The sequence below is a fragment of the Triticum dicoccoides genome, chromosome 6B, assembly GCF_002162155.2.
Source record: "Triticum dicoccoides isolate Atlit2015 ecotype Zavitan chromosome 6B, WEW_v2.0, whole genome shotgun sequence".
Classification (NCBI taxonomy): Eukaryota; Viridiplantae; Streptophyta; class Magnoliopsida; order Poales; family Poaceae; genus Triticum; species Triticum dicoccoides.
Window position 1 is genome coordinate 128110645 of NC_041391.1, and position 7672 is coordinate 128118316.

Sequence of the window (7672 nt, forward strand, 5' to 3'; positions counted from 1 at the left end):
GGCAACGGAGTGGCCTGGGAAGAAGTCTGCTTGGGTGGAGAGCAAGGAAGCCAGAGGTTAGAGGCTAGCAGTCGGCCCGAATAGAAGCCGACAACTCAAAGAAAGAAAAAAGAAGAAGCTTACCATCGACCATGTCCTCAATATTACCAAAGCCGGCAGTCAGCAACGCCTCCTTGTCGGCCCAAGCGGAGCGTTCGGTCTCAAACTCAGCGAGGAGGTTGGTCTCTTTTGCCTACGCCTCCTTCTGAGCCGTATGGAGAAGCTCCGCCTGCTCCGCCAGTTGCGTGACCAGCCGGTCACGCTCTCGGCTAGCTTGTTGCACTCTGCCTCCTTGGCGCGCAACGTGGTGTTAGCTTCACCCAGCTGCTGCTGCAAGGCAGCATTGGCCTCTGCAAAAGAAAAGAAGAAAAAAGACGTCAACAGTCAACAAGGAAGAAACGCAGTTGCCGGGAGATCCGGCCCGACCGCTCAGCAGTCAGCCTGAATCTCGGGGACTACAGCCCGCGGGTGCGCTATCGCGCCCCCGCAGAAAGAAATCATCAACGGTCAACAAAAAGAAATGCAGTTGCCAAGGAGATCGGGCCCGACTGCTCAGCAGTCGGCCCGAATCTCGGGGACTACAGCCCGCGGGTGCGGCAGCACGCCCCCACAGAGAAAGAAAATGAAAACTTACTCCGGCTCTCTCACAAGTTGGCAGTCTTCCTCTCCAGCTCCCTGACGCTGGAGTTGAAGGTGGCCGCGCGAAGGTTATGATAATCCTACAATGGGGATATCAGACGAAGTTAGCACTCGGAGCTTGCAAATTAAAGTTCTGAGCCGCCTGCTCAGCAACCGGCCCGAAACTTGGGGACTACACCTAGTGGGTGCGCTGGCGCGCCCCCACCAAGAAATAAAAGGACCAAAGACAAATAAGTAAGGAACACACCCGTATGGCTGCTCGCGAGTCCATGAACGCCTCGTTGCACTGCTTGAGAGCGTTGGCTTCAGCTTGGAGTTTGGCCTGGACGTCTAGGGCTGCTTGGTTCAAGGCTCCCGTCCTGCCTCCACGCACCCAGCCGGAGGGCACAGTGCTGGTCGCCTCGGTGTCTGGGATCGACGAGCTCGCGGCGCTGGTTTCCAGCGGACGTGGTGCTGAGACCTCCTTCACGAGGTGACGACGCACAGGCGTATGGGCCTCAGGAGTTGGGCCCGTCACCACCTCGTTCCCGGCTGGTGGTGCCGGCGGGGGCCGGCTGCTTATCTCGCGCCCCGCCAGATGGCGGTGGTGGAGGCACCACCACATCCGGCATGGCGGCATCGCCGCCCTTCCTCTCCATGGTCGGGTGCTCGTCGCTGGCTCCCCCAGTCAACGCCACGAACTCTGACGGAGGCGGCGTGGAGTTCAGGGGAGCAACGATTAGCGGCTCTTGGCGGCGCGCGGCTTCTGTGAGCCACTCCTTCACTGCGGCATCAGCCTCCGCCTCCGCCAGCTTCTTCAGCGTGGCGGCCTCCACCTTGTCAGCCTTCACCTTCTCTAGGCGGGTGGCTTCCTGCTCCTCGCGCACCTCTCGTGCGTTTCCCTCCTACGCCTCCGGGAGGTTGGCGGCTGGATCGATTCACTGGGTGGTGGTTGAGGTCTCCGCAGACCTAATGACAGAGGCATCGGTCGACTTCTCGTGGGAAAGCGGGGCCCTGAGCCAAGAAAAATAAAGCAAAGAAATTTTAGGCCGGATCGGCAAGAAAGGGAAAACATAAGGGAAAATACTTACGCCGACACCATGGGCGGCGCCTTCGGCAGCTTCTAGAACTTGGCCACCTTCATTGCGGCCTCCTTCCGCCCGGTCGTGGCGGCCGGGTTCTTGGGTTTCTTTGGTGCGCTGCCGAACAGGGCGGTGCCCTGTTTTTGCTTGCTCTTGCCACCTTGAGCAGACGGCTCGGCGGAGGGGCGTGCGCGTGCATTAATAGCACCCCGTGCGGGGCGTGGGTCGTCTTCTTCTTCGTCGTCATCGGGCCAAGTCTCGACGCCACCCCCTTTTTCGGAGCCGCCTGCTCCATCGCCGTCACCTACGTCATCTTCCTCCAAGGCGGCCGCCCCCAAGTCGGGGTCCTCCACGTCGCTTACCTCCCGGTCCGGCTGGTAGTTTCCGCCCGACCCCATGATGGCGGCCGTCGCCGGAGACATGTAGATCTACATCGCAAGTTTGATCGCTCAAGACCAAAACCAAGACCCAAGCAAGTACTAAAAAGAAAAGGCTAAGAGACTTACAGCAGGCAGCGAGTTGTCACGGGAGTATGGCCGCTTGCCAAACTGCCAGGACTTCTCTGACACCTTGAGGTCGGTGATCTCGTTCACCATTCGGGCCACCTCGGCAGTCAGCATGTCCCTCGTGCACATCTGGCTCGGGTCGCAGTGCCCGCTCATCCGACAGATCACATGAGGCCGGCCTTGGAGCGGGAGAACCCGGTGCTCTTCGAAGGCAATCAGCAAGTCGGACGCCACGAGACCCTCCGCCTCCGTCAGCACCCGAAGCCGGTTGATGGCAGCTGCGGTGTCGGCCAACACAGGCTTTGGCTTATAGCCCCAATTGGCTCGAGGTTCGGCCGGGGGGCCGGCTTCATAAGGCGGCAGGTTGATGAAGTCGACTGCTGGGTCGACGTCTCCACATAGAAGTATGATTGCTGCCACAGTTTCACCAACTCTGACAACTTGATGATGGGGAAGGCATTCTTCACCCACGGGCGGCGCACGGGGACGAAAGCACCACACTGGGCCGCCTTTTCCTTGGCGGAGGTGCCCAGTTTGGTGTAGAAGAAAGCTCCCCATAGCTCGATGGTGGGGAGGACGCCGAGGTAGCCCTCGCACGCCTGACAAAGGCGGATAGCAGTGTCACGGTGTTGGGCGTCAGATGATGTAGCTGGAGGTGGTAGAACTCCATGAAGGAGCGGAAGAATCCACTCGCCGGCAGGCCGAAGCCGCGGAGGAAATGCGAGCAAAAGATGACCCGCTCATTCCCGTGCGACACCGGCGAGATCTCCTCCCGCGGTGGCACCCGCACCTTGACGAAGGCCGCGTTGGGCATTCGACGTGTGGCCCGAAGGAAGGCGAGGTGGTCCTCGATCACCACTGAGCCATGCCAGCCCCCTCCCTTCTCACGTGCCATGGAGTCCGAGCTAGGCTGCGCGGGAAGCTTGGGGCGAAGAAGCTTGACGACAGCGAGCTGCGGCGGTGATACGACTCAAACGTATCTATAATTTTTGATTGTTCCATGCTATTATATTACCCGTTTTGGATGTTTATGTGCTTTACTTTACACTTTTATATCATTTTTGGGACTAACCTACTAACCGGAGGCCCATCCTGAATTGTTTTTTTGCCTATTTTAGTGTTTCGAATAAAAGGAATATCAAACGGAGTCCAAACGGAATGAAACCTTCGGGAGCGGTCTTTTTGGAACATACGTGATCCATAGGACTTGGTGTGGAAGTCAAGAAACAAGGGAGGCGGCCACGAGGGTGCCCGGCGTGCCCCCTATAGGTGGGCGCGCCCCCCACCCTCATGGGCCCCTCGAGTGTCCACCGACCTACTTCTTCCTCCTATATATACCCATGTACCCCGAAAACATCAGAAGCGACCACGAAAAACTATTTCCACCACCGTAACCTTCTGTATCCGCGAGATCCCATCTTGGAGCCTTCGTCGGCGCTCCGTCGGAGGGGGAATCAATCACGGAGGGCCTCTACATCATCTCCAAGGCCTCTTCGATGAGTTGTGAGTAGTTTACCACAGACCTTTGGGTCCATAGTTATTAGCTAGATGGCTTCTTCTCTCTCTTTGAATCTCAATACAAAGTTCTCCTCGATCTTCTTGGAGATCTATTCGATGTAACTCTTTTTGCGGTGTGTTTGTCGAGATCCGATGAATTGTGGGTTTATGATCAAGTTTATCTATGAGAAATATTTGAATCTCATATGAATTCTTTTATGTGTGATTAAGTTATCTTTGCAAGTCTCTTCGAATTATCAGTTTGGTTTGGCCTACTAGATTGATCTTTCTTTCATAGGGAGAAGTGCTTAGCTTTGGGTTCAATCTTGCGGTGTCCTTTCCCAGTGACAGCAGGGGCAGCAAGGCACGTATTGTATTGTGCCATCGAGGATAAAAAGATGGGGTTTATATCATATTGCATGAGTTTATCCCTCTACATCATGTCATCTTTCTTAATGCGTTACTCTGTTCTTTATGAACTTAATAATCTAGATGCATGCTGGATAGCGGTCGATGTGTGGAGTAATAGTAGTAGATGCAGGCAGGAGTCGGTCTACTTGTCACAGATGTTATGCCTATATACATGATCATGCCTAGATAATCTCATAATTATTCGCTTTTCTATCAATTGCTCGACAGTAATTTGTTCACCCATCGTAATACTTATGCTATCTTGAGAGAAGCCACTAGTGAAACCTATGGCCCCTGGGTCTATCTCTTGTCATATAAGCTTTTAATCTACTATTATTTGCATCTTTACTTTTCCAATCTATATCATAAAATACCAAAAATATATTTATCTTATCATATTATCTCTATCAGATCTCACTTCCGCAAGTGGCCTTGAAGGGATTGACAACCCATTTATTGCGTTGGTTGCGGGTTCTTGTTTGTTTGTGTAGGTGTGTGGGACTTTTGAGGAGCCTCCTACTGGATTGATACCTTGGTTCTCAAAAATTAAGGGAAATACTTATGCTACTATTGCTGCATCACCCTTTCCTCTTTAAGGAAAACCAACGCAAGCTCAAGACATAGCAAGAAGGATTTCTGGCGCTGTTGCCGGGGGGTCTTCGCTCAAGTCAAGACATACCAAGTACCCATCACAAACTCATCTCCCTCGCACTTACATTATTTGCCATTTGCCTCTCGTTTCCTCTCCCCCACTTCACCCTTGCCGTTTTATTCACCCTCTCTTTCCCAATCTCCTTTCTTTTTCGCTTGTCTTTTGTTTGCTCGTCGTCATGGCTAGTACTCCTATCCTCGTTATTACTCCCGAACATGAAATTCTTAATTTTAAGCAAAGGGAGGGAGAAAATCTAAAAGATGTTTGGCATAGAATTTGCAATGCTCAAAATAGATCTACTAGGAAGCTTTCTACTTCCGTTCTTCTTCGCAATTTTTATGTAGGCATTACTCCTTGGAATAAATGCATTCTTGATACCATTACCGAAGGGAATTTTTTGAATAGCCACACTTTCGATGCTTATAATGCTATGTTAGATTTGTTTTGTCCTCCTCCTCTCTTGGTAAATGGAACTATTTTAACTCTAGAACATGTGATGCAAAGGCTTGAGATTATTGAAAATAAAATTGCCACTGTTGAGTTAATTGAAAATTTAGATAAAAAGATTCATAACCAAATTACCCAATATGGATCTAGGGTTGGAGTTTTGAATTTTTTTAAAGAGAAAGAACCTATAGTTAATGAAAGAATAGATCTAGATTCTACGAGAATCGATAAACTTGAGGATATTATTACCAACTTAGGGTCGGCCTTTTCTTCCGTGAAAAACACTCCAAATCCTCCTACCAAAACTGCCAAATTTATTTATGTTCCTAAAAATAAGGGTGAATCTTCTAATAAGGGAAATGCGGATCTCAAATCAATAAGTGTTCATCCCAATTGTCTCTCTATCATTAAGGAACCTTTTGCTACAAATGAATATTTTGAATTCTTGCCTAAGGGCTTAGTCATCGCTAAAATGAGAGAAACCCCTAAAAATTATAAGTGCTCTATTGAGGAATTAAGTGCCAAAGATGGCACTACTTAGATCTATCCTCGCTTTTATGCCTAGCTAGGGGCGTTAAACGATAGCACTAATTGGGAGGCAACCCAATTTTATTTGTATTTTTTTGTTTTTGCTTCTGTTTAGTAATAAGTTTTGCATCTAACTTCTGTTTGGATGTGTTTTTATGTTTTAATTAGTGTTTGTGCCAAGTAGAACCTATAGGATAACCTATGGTGATAGTTAATTTGATTCTACTGAAAAACAGAAACTTTCATGCACGAAAATAATTTTAGTAATTCACAGAAATGTGCTTTTGCGTTGATTCTTTTTGCTGTAGATCAATAGACAAATTGCCCAAGACTTCCTATTTTGGTAGGACTTTTAGAGTTCCAGAAGTATTCGTGGGTTACATACTGCTACAGTATTAGTGGTATGAACCATAAAGAACTTGAAATACAGTAGGTTTAACACCAATATAAATAAATAATGAGTTTATTACAGTACCTTATGTGGTGGTTTTGTTTTCTTTCACTAACAAAGCTTATAAGATTTCCTGTTGAGTTTTGTGTTGTGAAGTTTTCAAGTTTTGGGTAAAGATTTGATGGACTATGGAATAAGGAGTGGCAAGAGCCTAAGCTTGGGGATGCCCATGGCACCCCAAGATATTCAAGAATAGCCAAAAGCCTAAGCTTGGGGATGCCTCGGAAGGCATTCCCTCTTTCGTCTTTGTTCATTGGTAATTTTACTTGGAGCTATATTTTTATTCGCCACATGATATGTGTTTTGCTTGGGGCATCTTGTATGATATTAGTCTTTGCTTTTTAGTTTACCACAATCATCTTTGTTGTACACACCTTTTGGGAGAAACCCACTTGATTGGAATTTATTAGAATACTCTATGTGCTTCACTTATATCTTTTGAGCTAGATAATTTTTGCTCTAGTGCTTCACTTATATCTTTTAGAGCACGACAGTGGCTTAATTTTGTAGAAATTGTTAATCTCTCATGCTTCACTTATATTATTTTGAGAGTCTCTTAGAACAGCATGGTATTTGCTATGGTTATAAAATTGGTCCTAGAATGATGGGCATCCAAGTTGGGTATAATAAAAACTATCATAGGAAGTGAATTGGATGCTATGATCAATTTGATACTTGATAATTGTTTTGAGATATGGAGGTAGTGATATTAGAGTCATGCTAGTTGGGTGATTATGAATTTAAAGAATGCTTGTGTTGAAGTTGGCAAGTCGCATAGCATGCATGTATGGTAAAAGTTGTGTAACAAATTTGAAACATGAGGTGTTCTTAGATTGTGCATCCTTATGAGTGGTGGTCGGGGACGAGCGATGGTCTTTTCCTACCAATCTATCCCCCTAGGAGCATGCACGTAGTGCTTGGTTTTTGATGACTTGTAGATTTTTGCAATAAGTATATGAGTTCTTTTGACTAATGTTGAGTCCATGGATTATACACACTCTCACCCTTCCAACATTGCTAGCCTCTTCGGTACCGTGCATTGCCCTTTCTCACACTGAGAGTTGGTGCAAACTTCGCCGGTACATCCAAACCCGTGATACGATACGCTCTATCACACATAAACCTCCTTATATCTTCCTCAAAACAGCCACCATACCTACCTATTATGGCATTTCCATAGCCATTCCGAGATATATTGCCATGCAACTTTCCACCGTTCCGTTCATCATCAGGACACACATCATCATTGTCATATTGCCTTGCATGATCATGTAGTTGACATCGTATTTGTGGCAAAGCCACCATGCATAATTTTTCATACATGTCACTCTTGATTCATTGCCCATCCTGGTACACCGCCGGAGGCATTCATATAGAGTCATATCTTGTTCTAGTTTTGGGTTGCAATTCATGAGTTGTAAATAAATAGAAGTGTGATGAT